The sequence below is a fragment of the Denticeps clupeoides genome, unplaced genomic scaffold, assembly GCF_900700375.1.
Source record: "Denticeps clupeoides unplaced genomic scaffold, fDenClu1.1, whole genome shotgun sequence".
Taxonomy (NCBI): Eukaryota; Metazoa; Chordata; class Actinopteri; order Clupeiformes; family Denticipitidae; genus Denticeps; species Denticeps clupeoides.
The window spans coordinates 14,739-30,000 of record NW_021629922.1 but is presented as its reverse complement, the minus strand read 5'-3'; the positions used below and the strand labels follow the sequence as shown (position 1 = coordinate 30,000).

General features: G+C 41.5%; 5 non-coding genes across 5 annotated transcripts; all 5 read right to left on the bottom strand.

Annotated features, from left to right (window-relative positions):
- Window positions 1-993: 993 nt before the first annotated feature.
- On the bottom strand, window positions 994-1,067 carry trnan-guu (transfer RNA asparagine (anticodon GUU)). The gene has a single exon. It is a non-coding gene; the product is annotated as a tRNA-Asn (tRNA).
- Window positions 1,068-1,482: 415 nt separating this feature from the next.
- On the bottom strand, window positions 1,483-1,556 carry trnan-guu (transfer RNA asparagine (anticodon GUU)). Its single transcript has one exon. It is a non-coding gene; the product is annotated as a tRNA-Asn (tRNA).
- Window positions 1,557-2,580: 1,024 nt separating this feature from the next.
- trnan-guu (transfer RNA asparagine (anticodon GUU)) lies at window positions 2,581-2,654 on the bottom strand. The gene has a single exon. It is a non-coding gene; the product is annotated as a tRNA-Asn (tRNA).
- A 1,280-nt stretch (window positions 2,655-3,934) lies between these two features.
- Window positions 3,935-4,008, bottom strand: trnan-guu (transfer RNA asparagine (anticodon GUU)). The gene has a single exon. It is a non-coding gene; the product is annotated as a tRNA-Asn (tRNA).
- A 415-nt stretch (window positions 4,009-4,423) lies between these two features.
- Window positions 4,424-4,497, bottom strand: trnan-guu (transfer RNA asparagine (anticodon GUU)). Its single transcript has one exon. It is a non-coding gene; the product is annotated as a tRNA-Asn (tRNA).
- Window positions 4,498-15,262: the final 10,765 nt, after the last annotated feature.

Below are 15,262 nucleotides of genomic sequence, written 5' to 3'. Positions count from 1 at the left end.
TTTGGGTGATAAAGACATAGTATGAGAAATATGTAGTTTAATTGCAGTAAAAACCGTAAGAACGATACTTTACGTCCCTGGGTGGGCTTGAACCACCAACCTTTCGGTTAACAGCCGAACGCGCTAACCTATTGCGCCACAGAGACCATACTACTTTCTTATTTGAAGCCTTCTAGGCATGCAAAAGCTCAGATTTGAAGCATCATGTCAAATAACATTTCTGTTGGGTGGAAATGACCTTGCATGTGACATATCTAGTTTAACTGCTGTTAAATTAGGAAAAAATGCACTTTTCTACCCTGGGTGGGCATGAACCACCAACCTTTTTGGTTAACAACCGATAGCGCCACAGAGACCACACTTCTTTCCTAAATGAAGCTTTCTGGGGCTGCAAAAGCTCAGACAAGAAGCATCATGTCATGTAACATTTCTTTTGGGTGATAAAGAAATAGTATGAGAAATATGTAGTTTAATTGCAGTAAAAATTGTAAGAACGACACTTTACGTCCCTGGGTGGGCTTGAAGTTTAATTGCAGTAAAAATCGTAAGAACGACACTTTACGCCCATGGGTGGGCTTGCACCACCAACCTTTCGGTTAACAGCCGAACGCGCTAACCTATTGCGCCACAGAGACCATGCTACTTTTCTATTTGAAGCCTTCTGGGCATGCAAAAGCTCAGATAAGAAGCATCATGTCAAATAACATTTCTGTTGGGTGGAAATGACCTTGCATGTGACATATGTAGTTTAACTGCTGTTAAACTAGGAAAAAATGCACTTTTCTACCCTGGGTGGGCATGAACCACCAACCTTTTTGGTTAACAACCGATAAAGCCACAGAGACCACACTTCTTTCCTAAATGAAGCTTTCTGGGGCTGCAAAAGCTCAGACAAGAAGCATCATGTCATGTAACATTTCTTTTGGGTGATAAAGAAATAGTATGAGACATATGTAGTTTAACTGAATAAAAAATGGCAACAAAGACACTTTACGTCCCTGGGTGGGCTTGAACCACCAACCTTTCGGTTAACAGCCGAACGCGCTAACCGATTGCGCCACAGAGACCATGCTACTTTTCTATTTGAAGCCTTCTGGGCATGCAAAAGCTCAGATAAGAAGCATCATGTCAAATAACATTTCTGTTGGGTGGAAATGACCTTGCATGTGACATATGTAGTTTAACTGCTGTTAAATTAGGAAAAAATGCACTTTTCTACCCTGGGTGGGCATGAACCACCAACCTTTTTGGTTAACAACCGATAAAGCTACAGAGACCACACTTCTTTCCTAAATGAAGCTTTCTGGGGCTGCAAAAGCTCAGACAAGAAGCATCATGTCAAGTAACATTTCTTTTGGGTGATAAAGAAATAGTATGAGAAATATGTAGTTTAATTGCAGTAAAAACTGTAAGAACGACACTTTACGTCCCTGGGTGGGCTTGAAGTTTAATTGCAGTAAAAATCGTAAGGACGACACTTTACGTCCCTGGGTGGGCTTGAACCACCAACCTTTCGGTTAACAGCCGAACACGCTAACCGATTGCGCCACAGAGACCATGTTACTTTTCTATTTGAAGCCTTCTGGGCATGCAAAAGCTCAGATAAGAAGCATCATGTCAAATAACATTTCTGTTGGGTAGAAATGACCTTGCATGTGACATATGTAGTTTAACTGCTGTTAAATTAGGATAAAATGTACTTTTCTACCCTGGGTGGGCTTGAACCACCAACCTGTCGGTTAACAGCCGAACGCGCTAACCGATTGCACCACAGAGACCATGTAATTTTGCTATATGAAGCCTTCTGGGCATGCAAAAGCTCAGATAAGAAGCATCATGTCATATAACATTTCTGTTGGGTGGGAAAGACCTTGCATGAGACATATGTAGTTTAACTGAATAAAAAACGGCAACAGAGACACTTTACGTCCCTGGGTGGGCTTGAACCACCAACCTTTCGGTTAACAGCCGAACGCGCTAACCTATTGCTCCACAGAGACCATACTACTTTCTTATTTGAAGCCTTCTAGGCATGCAAAAGCTCAGATTAGAAGCATCATGTCAAATAACATTTCTGTTGGGTGGAAATGACCTTGCATGTGACATATCTAGTTTAACTGCTGTTAAATTAGGAAAAAATGCACTTTTCTACCCTGGGTGGGCATGAACCACCAACCTTTTTGGTTAACAACCGATAGCGCCACAGAGACCACACTTCTTTCCTAAATGAAGCTTTCTGGGGCTGCAAAAGCTCAGACAAGAAGCATCATGTCATGTAACATTTCTTTTGGGTGATAAAGAAATAGTATGAGAAATATGTAGTTTAATTGCAGTAAAAAATGTAAGAACGACACTTTACGTCCCTGGGTGGGCTTGAACCACCAACCTTTCGGTTAACAGCCGAACGCGCTAACCGATTGCACCACAGAGACCATGTAATTTTGCTATATGAAGCCTTCTGGGCATGCAAAAGCTCAGATAAGAAGCATCATGTCATATAACATTTCTGTTGGGTGGGAAAGACCTTGCATGAGACATATGTAGTTTAACTGAACAAAAAACGGCAACAGAGACACTTTACGTCCCTGGGTGGGCTTGAACCACCAACCTTTCGGTTAACAGCCGAACGCGCTAACCGATTGCGCCACAGAGACCATACTACTTTCTTATTTGAAGCCTTCTAGGCATGCAAAAGCTCAGATAAGAAGCATCATGTCAAATAACATTTCTGTTGGGTGGAAATGACCTTGCATGTGACATATCTAGTTTAACTGCTGTTAAATTAGGAAAAAATGCACTTTTCTACCCTGGGTGGGCATGAACCACCAACCTTTTTGGTTAACAACCGATAGCGCCACAGAGACCACACATCTTTCCTAAATAAAGCTTTCTGGGGCTGCAAAAGCTCAGACAAGAAGCATAATGTCATGTAACATTTCTTTTGGGTGATAAAGACATAGTATGAGAAATATGTAGTTTAATTGCAGTAAAAACCGTAAGAACGATACTTTACGTCCCTGGGTGGGCTTGAACCACCAACCTTTCGGTTAACAGCCGAACGCGCTAACCTATTGCGCCACAGAGACCATACTACTTTCTTATTTGAAGCCTTCTAGGCATGCAAAAGCTCAGATTAGAAGCATCATGTCAAATAACATTTCTGTTGGGTGGAAATGACCTTGCATGTGACATATCTAGTTTAACTGCTGTTAAATTAGGAAAAAATGCACTTTTCTACCCTGGGTGGGCATGAACCACCAACCTTTTTGGTTAACAACCGATAGCGCCACAGAGACCACACTTCTTTCCTAAATGAAGCTTTCTGGGGCTGCAAAAGCTCAGACAAGAAGCATCATGTCATGTAACATTTCTTTTGGGTGATAAAGAAATAGTATGAGAAATATGTAGTTTAATTGCAGTAAAAATTGTAAGAACGACACTTTACGTCCCTGGGTGGGCTTGAAGTTTAATTGCAGTAAAAATCGTAAGAACGACACTTTACGCCCATGGGTGGGCTTGCACCACCAACCTTTCGGTTAACAGCCGAACGCGCTAACCTATTGCGCCACAGAGACCATGCTACTTTTCTATTTGAAGCCTTCTGGGCATGCAAAAGCTCAGATAAGAAGCATCATGTCAAATAACATTTCTGTTGGGTGGAAATGACCCTGCATGTGACATATGTAGTTTAACTGCTGTTAAACTAGGAAAAAATGCACTTTTCTACCCTGGGTGGGCATGAACCACCAACCTTTTTGGTTAACAACCGATAAAGCCACAGAGACCACACTTCTTTCCTAAATGAAGCTTTCTGGGGCTGCAAAAGCTCAGACAAGAAGCATCATGTCATGTAACATTTCTTTTGGGTGATAAAGAAATAGTATGAGACATATGTAGTTTAACTGCAGTAAAAAATGGCAACAAAGACACTTTACGTCCCTGGGTGGGCTTGAACCACCAACCTTTCGGTTAACAGCCGAACGCGCTAACCGATTGCGCCACAGAGACCATGCTACTTTTCTATTTGAAGCCTTCTGGGCATGCAAAAGCTCAGATAAGAAGCATCATGTCAAATAACATTTCTGTTGGGTGGAAATGACCTTGCATGTGACATATGTAGTTTAACTGCTGTTAAATTAGGAAAAAATGCACTTTTCTACCCTGGGTGGGCATGAACCACCAACCTTTTTGGTTAACAACCGATAAAGCTACAGAGACCACACTTCTTTCCTAAATGAAGCTTTCTGGGGCTGCAAAAGCTCAGACAAGAAGCATCATGTCAAGTAACATTTCTTTTGGGTGATAAAGAAATAGTATGAGAAATATGTAGTTTAATTGCAGTAAAAACTGTAAGAACGACACTTTACGTCCCTGGGTGGGCTTGAAGTTTAATTGCAGTAAAAATCGTAAGGACGACACTTTACGTCCCTGGGTGGGCTTGAACCACCAACCTTTCGGTTAACAGCCGAACACGCTAACCGATTGCGCCACAGAGACCATACTACTTTTCTATTTGAAGCCTTCTGGGCATGCAAAAGCTCAGATAAGAAGCATCATGTCAAATAACATTTCTGTTGGGTAGAAATGACCTTGCATGTGACATATGTAGTTTAACTGCTGTTAAATTAGGAAAAAATGTACTTTTCTACCCTGGGTGGGCTTGAACCACCAACCTGTCGGTTAACAGCCGAACGCGCTAACCGATTGCACCACAGAGACCATGTAATTTTGCTATATGAAGCCTTCTGGGCATGCAAAAGCTCAGATAAGAAGCATCATGTCATATAACATTTCTGTTGGGTGGGAAAGACCTTGCATGAGACATATGTAGTTTAACTGAATAAAAAACGGCAACAGAGACACTTTACGTCCCTGGGTGGGCTTGAACCACCAACCTTTCGGTTAACAGCCGAACGCGCTAACCTATTGCTCCACAGAGACCATGCTACTTTCTTATTTGAAGCCTTCTAGGCATGCAAAAGCTCAGATTAGAAGCATCATGTCAAATAACATTTCTGTTGGGTGGAAATGACCTTGCATGTGACATATCTAGTTTAACTGCTGTTAAATTAGGAAAAAATGCACTTTTCTACCCTGGGTGGGCATGAACCACCAACCTTTTTGGTTAACAACCGATAGCGCCACAGAGACCACACTTCTTTCCTAAATGAAGCTTTCTGGGGCTGCAAAAGCTCAGACAAGAAGCATCATGTCATGTAACATTTCTTTTGGGTGATAAAGAAATAGTATGAGAAATATGTAGTTTAATTGCAGTAAAAAATGTAAGAACGACACTTTACGTCCCTGGGTGGGCTTGAAGTTTAATTGCAGTAAAAATCGTAAGAACGACACTTTACGCCCCTGGGTGGGCTTGCACCACCAACCTTTCGGTTAACAGCCGAACGCGCTAACCTATTGCGCCACAGAGACCATGCTCCTTTTCTATTTGAAGCCTTCTGGGCATGCAAAAGCTCAGATAAGAAGCATCATGTCAAATAACATTTCTGTTGGGTGGAAATGACCTTGCATGTGACATATGTAGTTTAACTGCTGTTAAACTAGGAAAAAATGCACTTTTCTACCCTGGGTGGGCATGAACCACCAACCTTTTTGGTTAACAACCGATAAAGCCACAGAGACCACACTTCTTTCCTAAATGAAGCTTTCTGGGGCTGCAAAAGCTCAGACAAGAAGCATCATGTCATGTAACATTTCTTTTGGGTGATAAAGAAATAGTATGAGACATATGTAGTTTAACTAAATAAAAAATGGCAACAAAGACACTTTACGTCCCTGGGTGGGCTTGAACCACCAACCTTTCGGTTAACAGCCGAACGCGCTAACCTATTGCGCCACAGAGACCATACTACTTTCTTATTTGAAGCCTTCTAGGCATGCAAAAGCTCAGATAAGAAGCATCATGTCAAATAACATTTCTGTTGGGTGGAAATGACCTTGCATGTGACATATGTAGTTTAACTGCTGTTAAATTAGGAAAAAATGCACTTTTCTACCCTGGGTGGGCATGAACCACCAACCTTTTTGGTTAACAACCGATAGCGCCACAGAGACCACACTTCTTTCCTAAATGAAGCTTTCTGGGGCTGCAAAAGCTCAGACAAGCAGCATCATGTCATGTAACATTTCTTTTGGGTGATAAAGAAATAGTATGAGAAATATGTAGTTTAATTGCAGTAAAAATTGTAAGAACGACACTTTAAGTCCCTGGGTGGGCTTGAACCACCAACCTTTCGGTTAACAGCCGAACGCGCTAACCGATTGCACCACAGAGACCATGTAATTTTGCTATATGAAGCCTTCTGGGCATGCAAAAGCTCAGATAAGAAGCATCATGTCATATAACATTTCTGTTGGGTGGGAAAGACCTTGCATGAGACATATGTAGTTTAACTGAATAAAAAACGGCAACAGAGACACTTTACGTCCCTGGGTGGGCTTGAACCACCAACCTTTCGGTTAACAGCCGAACGCGCTAACCTATTGCGCCACAGAGACCATACTACTTTCTTATTTGAAGCCTTCTAGGCATGCAAAAGCTCAGATTTGAAGCATCATGTCAAATAACATTTCTGTTGGGTGGAAATGACCTTGCATGTGACATATCTAGTTTAACTGCTGTTAAATTAGGAAAAAATGCACTTTTCTACCCTGGGTGGGCATGAACCACCAACCTTTTTGGTTAACAACCGATAGCGCCACAGAGACCACACTTCTTTCCTAAATGAAGCTTTCTGGGGCTGCAAAAGCTCAGACAAGAAGCATCATGTCATGTAACATTTCTTTTGGGTGATAAAGAAATAGTATGAGAAATATGTAGTTTAATTGCAGTAAAAAATGTAAGAACGACACTTTACGTCCCTGGGTGGGCTTGAAGTTTAATTGCAGTAAAAATCGTAAGAACGACACTTTACGCCCCTGGGTGGGCTTGCACCACCAACCTTTCGGTTAACAGCCGAACGCGCTAACCTATTGCGCCACAGAGACCATGCTACTTTTCTATTTGAAGCCTTCTGGGCATGCAAAAGCTCAGATAAGAAGCATCATGTCAAATAACATTTCTGTTGGGTGGAAATGACCTTGCATGTGACATATGTAGTTTAACTGCTGTTAAACTAGGAAAAAATGCACTTTTCTACCCTGGGTGGGCATGAACCACCAACCTTTTTGGTTAACAACCGATAAAGCCACAGAGACCACACTTCTTTCCTAAATGAAGCTTTCTGGGGCTGCAAAAGCTCAGACAAGAAGCATCATGTCATGTAACATTTCTTTTGGGTGATAAAGAAATAGTATGAGACATATGTAGTTTAACTAAATAAAAAATGGCAACAAAGACACTTTACGTCCCTGGGTGGGCTTGAACCACCAACCTTTCGGTTAACAGCCGAACGCGCTAACCTATTGCGCCACAGAGACCATACTACTTTCTTCTTTGAAGACTTCTAGGCATGCATAAGCTCAGATAAGAAGCATCATGTCAAATAACATTTCTGTTGGGTGGAAATGACCTTGCATGTGACATATGTAGTTTAACTGCTGTTAAATTAGGAAAAAATGTACTTTTCTACCCTGGGTGGGCATGAACCACCAACCTTTTTGGTTAACAACCGATAGCGCCACAGAGACCACACTTCTTTCCTAAATGAAGCTTTCTGGGGCTGCAAAAGCTCAGACAAGAAGCATCATGTCATGTAACATTTCTTTTGGGTGATAAAGAAATAGTATGAGAAATATGTAGTTTAATTGCAGTAAAAATTGTAAGAACGACACTTTACGTCCCTGGGTGGGCTTGAACCACCAACCTTTCGGTTAACAGCCGAACGCGCTAACCTATTGCGCCACAGAGACCATACTACTTTCTTATTTGAAGCCTTCTAGGCATGCAAAAGCTCAGATAAGAAGCATCATGTCAAATAACATTTCTGTTGGGTGGAAATGACCTTGCATGTGACATATCTAGTTTAACTGCTGTTAAATTAGGAAAAAATGCACTTTTCTACCCTGGGTGGGCATGAACCACCAACCTTTTTGGTTAACAACCGATAGCGCCACAGAGACCACACATTCTTTCCTAAATGAAGCTTTCTGGGGCTGCAAAAGCTCAGACAAGAAGCATAATGTCATGTAACATTTCTTTTGGGTGATAAAGACATAGTATGAGAAATATGTAGTTTAATTGCAGTAAAAACTGTAAGAACGACACTTTACGTCCCTGGGTGGGCTTGAAGTTTAATTGCAGTGAAAATCGTAAGGACGACACTTTACGTCCCTGGGTGGGCTTGAACCACCAACCTTTTGGTTAACAGCCGAACGCGCTAACCGATTGCGCCACAGAGACCATGTTACTTTTCTATTTGAAGCCTTCTGGGCATGCAAAAGCTCAGATAAGAAGCATCATGTCAAATAACATTTCTGTTGGGTAGAAATGACCTTGCATGTGACATATGTAGTTTAACTGCTGTTAAATTAGGAAAAAATGCACTTTTCTACCCTGGGTGGGCATGAACCACCAACCTTTTTGGTTAACAACCGATAGCGCCACAGAGACCACACTTCTTTCCTAAATGAAGCTTTCTGGGGCTGCAAAAGCTCAGACAAGAAGCATCATGTCATGTAACATTTCTTTTGGGTGATAAAGAAATAGTATGAGAAATATGTAGTTTATTTGCAGTAATAATTGTAAGAACGACACTTTACGTCCCTGGGTGGGCTTGAAGTTTAATTGCAGTAAAAATCGTAAGAACGACACTTTACGTCCCTGGGTGGGCTTGCACCACCAACCTTTCGGTTAACAGCCGAACGCGCTAACCTATTGCACCACAGAGACCATGCCAATTTCTTATTTGAAGCCTTCTAGGCATGCAAAAGCTCAGATAAGAAGCATCATGTCAAATAACATTTCTGTTGGGTGGAAATGACCTTGCATGTGACATATGTAGTTTAACTGCTGTTAAATTAGGAAAAAATGCACTTTTCTACCCTGGGTGGGCATGAACCACCAACGTTTTTGGTTAACAACCGATAAAGCCACAGAGACCACACTTCTTTCCTAAATGAAGCTTTCTGGGCTGCAAAAGCTCAGACAAGAAGCATCATGTCATGTAACATTTCTTTTGGGTGATAAAGAAATAGTATGAGAAATATGTAGTTTAATTGCAGTAAAAACTGTAAGAACGACACTTTACGTCCCTGGGTGGGCTTGAACCACCAACCTTTCGGTTAACAGCCGAACGCGCTAACCTATTGCGCCACAGAGACCATACTACTTTCTTCTTTGAAGACTTCTAGGCATGCATAAGCTCAGATAAGAAGCATCATGTCAAATAACATTTCTGTTGGGTGGAAATGACCTTGCATGTGACATATGTAGTTTAACTGCTGTTAAATTAGGAAAAAATGTACTTTTCTACCCTGGGTGGGCATGAACCACCAACCTTTTTGGTTAACAACCGATAGCGCCACAGAGACCACACTTCTTTCCAAAATGAAGCTTTCTGGGGCTGCAAAAGCTCAGACAAGCAGCATCATCTCATGTAACATTTCTTTTGGGTGATAAAGAAATAGTATGAGAAATATGTAGTTTAATTGCAGTAAAAATTGTAAGAACGACACTTTAAGTCCCTGGGTGGGCTTGAACCACCAACCTTTCGGTTAACAGCCGAACGCGCTAACCGATTGCACCACAGAGACCATGTAATTTTGCTATATGAAGCCTTCTGGGCATGCAAAAGCTCAGATAAGAAGCATCATGTCATATAACATTTCTGTTGGGTGGGAAAGACCTTGCATGAGACATATGTAGTTTAACTGAATAAAAAACGGCAACAGAGACACTTTACGTCCCTGGGTGGGCTTGAACCACCAACCTTTCGGTTAACAGCCGAACGCGCTAACCTATTGCGCCACAGAGACCGTACTACTTTCTTATTTGAAGCCTTCTAGGCATGCAAAAGCTCAGATTAGAAGCATCATGTCAAATAACATTTCTGTTGGGTGGAAATGACCTTGCATGTGACATATCTAGTTTAACTGCTGTTAAATTAGGAAAAAATGCACTTTTCTACCCTGGGTGGGCATGAACCACCAACCTTTTTGGTTAACAACCGATAGCGCCACAGAGACCACACATCTTTCCTAAATAAAGCTTTCTGGGGCTGCAAAAGCTCAGACAAGAAGCATAATGTCATGTAACATTTCTTTTGGGTGATAAAGACATAGTATGAGAAATATGTAGTTTAATTGCAGTAAAAAACGTAAGAACGACACTTTACGTCCCTGGGTGGGCTTGAACCACCAACCTTTCGGTTAACAGCCGAACGCGCTAACCTATTGCGCCACAGAGACCATACTACTTTTCTATTTGAAGCCTTCTAGGGCATGCAAAAGCTCAGATAAGAAGCATCATGTCAAATAACATTTCTGTTGGGTGGAAATGACCTTGCATGTGACATATCTAGTTTAACTGCTGTTAAATTAGGAAAAAATGCACTTTTCTACCCTGGGTGGGCATGAACCACCAACCTTTTTGGTTAACAACCGATAGCGCCACAGAGACCACACTTCTTTCCTAAATGAAGCTTTCTGGGGCTGCAAAAGCTCAGACAAGAAGCATCATGTCATGTAACATTTCTTTTGGGTGATAAAGAAATAGTATGAGAAATATGTAGTTTAATTGCAGTAAAAAATGTAAGAACGACACTTTACGTCCCTGGGTGGGCTTGAAGTTTAATTGCAGTAAAAATCGTAAGAACGACACTTTACGCCCCTGGGTGGGCTTGCACCACCAACCTTTCGGTTAACAGCCGAACGCGCTAACCTATTGCGCCACAGAGACCATGCTACTTTTCTATTTGAAGCCTTCTGGGCATGCAAAAGCTCAGATAAGAAGCATCATGTCAAATAACATTTCTCTTGGGTGGAAATGACCTTGCATGTGACATATGTAGTTTAACTGCTGTTAAACTAGGAAAAAATGCACTTTTCTACCCTGAGTGGGCATGAACCACCAACCTTTTTGGTTAACAACCGATAAAGCCACAGAGACCACACTTCTTTCCTAAATGAAGCTTTCTGGGGCTGCAAAAGCTCAGACAAGAAGCATCATGTCATGTAACATTTCTTTTGGGTGATAAAGAAATAGTATGAGACATATGTAGTTTAACTAAATAAAAAATGGCAACAAAGACACTTTACGTCCCTGGGTGGGCTTGAACCACCAACCTTTCGGTTAACAGCCGAACGCGCTAACCTATTGCGCCACAGAGACCATACTACTTTCTTCTTTGAAGACTTCTAGGCATGCATAAGCTCAGATAAGAAGCATCATGTCAAATAACATTTCTGTTGGGTGGAAATGACCTTGCATGTGACATATGTAGTTTAACTGCTGTTAAATTAGGAAAAAATGTACTTTTCTACCCTGGGTGGGCATGAACCACCAACCTTTTTGGTTAACAACCGATAGCGCCACAGAGACCACACTTCTTTCCAAAATGAAGCTTTCTGGGGCTGCAAAAGCTCAGACAAGCAGCATCATCTCATGTAACATTTCTTTTGGGTGATAAAGAAATAGTATGAGAAATATGTAGTTTAATTGCAGTAAAAATTGTAAGAACGACACTTTAAGTCCCTGGGTGGGCTTGAACCACCAACCTTTCGGTTAACAGCCGAACGCGTTAACCGATTGCGCCACAGAGACCATGCTACTTTTCTATTTGAAGCCTTCTGGGCATGCAAAAGCTCAGATAAGAAGCATCATGTCAATAACATTTCTGTTGGGTGGAAATGACCTTGCATGTGACATATGTAGTTTAACTGCTGTTAAATTAGGAAAAAATGCACTTTTCTACCCTGGGTGGGCATGAACCACCAACCTTTTTGGTTAACAACCGATAAAGCCACAGAGACCACACTTCTTTCCTAAATGAAGCTTTCTGGGGCTGCAAAAGCTCAGACAAGAAGCATCATGTCATGTAACATTTCTTTTGGGTGATAAAGAAATAGTATGAGAAATATGTAGTTTAATTGCAGTAAAAACTGTAAGAACGACACTTTACGTCCCTGGGTGGGCTTGAACCACCAACCTTTCGGTTAACAGCCGAACGCGCTAACCTATTGCGCCACAGAGACCATGCTACTTTTCTATTTGAAGCCTTCTGGGCATGCAAAAGCTCAGATAAGAAGCATCATGTCAAATAACATTTCTGTTGGGTGGAAATGACCTTGCATGTGACATATGTAGTTTAACTGCTGTTAAATTAGGAAAAAATGCACTTTTCTACCCTGGGTGGGCATGAACCACCAACCTTTTTGGTTAACAACCGATAAAGCCACAGAGACCACACTTCTTTCCTAAATGAAGCTTTCTGGGGCTGCAAAAGCTCAGACAAGAAGCATCATGTCATGTAACATTTCTTTTGGGTGATAAAGAAATAGTATGAGAAATATGTAGTTTAATTGCAGTAAAAACTGTAAGAACGACACTTTACGTCCCTGGGTGGGCTTGAACCACCAACCTTTCGGTTAACAGCCGAACGCGCTAACCTATTGCGCCACAGAGACCATGCCAATTTCTTATTTGAAGCCTTCTAGGCATGCAAAAGCTCAGATAAGAAGCATCATGTCAAATAACATTTCTGTTGGGTGGAAATGACCTTGCATGTGACATATGTAGTTTAACTGCTGTTAAATTAGGAAAAAATGCACTTTTCTACCCTGGGTGGGCATGAACCACCAACCTTTTTGGTTAACAACCGATAAAGCCACAGAGACCACACTTCTTTCCTAAATGAAGCTTTCTGGGGCTGCAAAAGCTCAGACAAGAAGCATCATGTCATGTAACATTTCTTTTGGGTGATAAAGAAATAGTATGAGAAATATGTAGTTTAATTGCAGTAAAAACTGTAAGAACGACACTTTACGTCCCTGGGTGGGCTTGAACCACCAACCTTTCGGTTAACAGCCGAACGCGCTAACCTATTGCGCCACAGAGACCATGCTACTTTTCTATTTGAAGCCTTCTGGGCATGCAAAAGCTCAGATAAGAAGCATCATGTCAAATAACATTTCTGTTGGGTGGAAATGACCTTGCATGTGACATATGTAGTTTAACTGCTGTTAAACTAGGAAAAAATGCACTTTTCTACCCTGGGTGGGCATGAACCACCAACCTTTTTGGTTAACAACCGATAGCGCCACAGAGACCACACTTCTTTCCTAAATGAAGCTTTCTGGGGCTGCAAAAGCTCAGACAAGAAGCATCATGTCATGTAACATTTCTTTTGGGTGATAAAGAAATAGTATGAGACATATGTAGTTTATTTGCAGTAAAAATTGTAAGAACGACACTTTACGTCCCTGGGTGGGCTTGAAGTTTAATTGCAGTAAAAATCGTAAGAACGACACTTTACGTCCCTGGGTGGGCTTGAACCACCAACCTTTCGGTTAACAGCCGATTGCGCCACAGAGACCATGCTACTTTTCTATTTGAAGCCTTCTGGGCATGCAAAAGCTCAGATAAGAAGCATCATGTCAAATAACATTTCTGTTGGGTGGAAATGACCTTGCATGTGACATATGTAGTTTAACTGCTGTTAAACTAGGAAAAAATGCACTTTTCTACCCTGGGTGGGCATGAACCACCAACCTTTTTGGTTAACAACCGATAAAGCCACAGAGACCACACTTCTTTCCTAAATGAAGCTTTCTGGGGCTGCAAAAGCTCAGACAAGAAGCATCATGTCATGTAACATTTCTTTTGGGTGATAAAGAAATAGTATGAGAAATATGTAGTTTAATTGCAGTAAAAACTGTAAGAACGACACTTTACGTCCCTGGGTGGGCTTGAACCACCAACCTTTCGGTTAACAGCCGAACGCGCTAACCTATTGCGCCACAGAGACCATACTACTTTCTTATTTGAAGACTTCTAGGCATGCATAAGCTCAGATAAGAAGCATCATGTCAAATAACATTTCTGTTGGGTGGAAATGACCTTGCATGTGACATATGTAGTTTAACTGCTGTTAAATTAGGAAAAAATGTACTTTTCTACCCTGGGTGGGCATGAACCACCAACCTTTTTGGTTAACAACCGATAGCGCCACAGAGACCACACTTCTTTCCTAAATGAAGCTTTCTGGGGCTGCAAAAGCTCAGACAAGCAGCATCATCTCATGTAACATTTCTTTTGGGTGATAAAGAAATAGTATGAGAAATATGTAGTTTAATTGCAGTAAAAATTGTAAGAACGACACTTTAAGTCCCTGGGTGGGCTTGAACCACCAACCTTTCGGTTAACAGCCGAACGCGCTAACCTATTGCGCCACAGAGACCATACTACTTTCTTATTTGAAGCCTTCTAGGCATGCAAAAGCTCAGATAAGAAGCATCATGTCAAATAACATTTCTGTTGGGTGGAAATGACCTTGCATGTGACATATGTAGTTTAACTGCTGTTAAATTAGGAAAAAATGCACTTTTCTACCCTGGGTGGGCATGAACCACCAACCTTTTTGGTTAACAACCGATAGCGCCACAGAGACCACACATCTTTCCTAAATAAAGCTTTCTGGGGCTGCAAAAGCTCAGACAAGAAGCATAATGTCATGTAACATTTCTTTTGGGTGATAAAGACATAGTATGAGAAATATGTAGTTTAATTGCAGTAAAAAACGTAAAAACGACACTTTACGTCCCTGGGTGGGCTTGAACCACCAACCTTTCGGTTAACAGCCGAACGCGTTAACCGATTGCGCCACTGAGACCATGCTACTTTTCTATTTGAAGCCTTCTGGGCATGCAAAAGCTCAGATAAGAAGCATCATGTCAAATAACATTTCTGTTGGGTGGAAATGACCTTGCATGTGACATATGTAGTTTAACTGCTGTTAAATTAGGAAAAAATGCACTTTTCTACCCTGGGTGGGCATGAACCACCCACCTTTTTGGTTAACAACCGATAAAGCTACAGAGACCACAGTTCTTTCCTAAATGAAGCTTTCTGGGGCTGCAAAAGCTCAGACAAGAAGCATCATGTCATGTAACATTTCTTTTGGGTGATAAAGAAATAGTATGAGAAATATGTAGTTTAATTGCAGTAAAAACTGTAAGAACGACACTTTACGTCCCTGGGTGGGCTTGAAGTTTAATTGCAGTGAAAATCGTAAGGACGACACTTTACGTCCCTGGGTGGGCTTGAACCACCAACCTTTTGGTTAACAGCCGAACGCGCTAACCGATT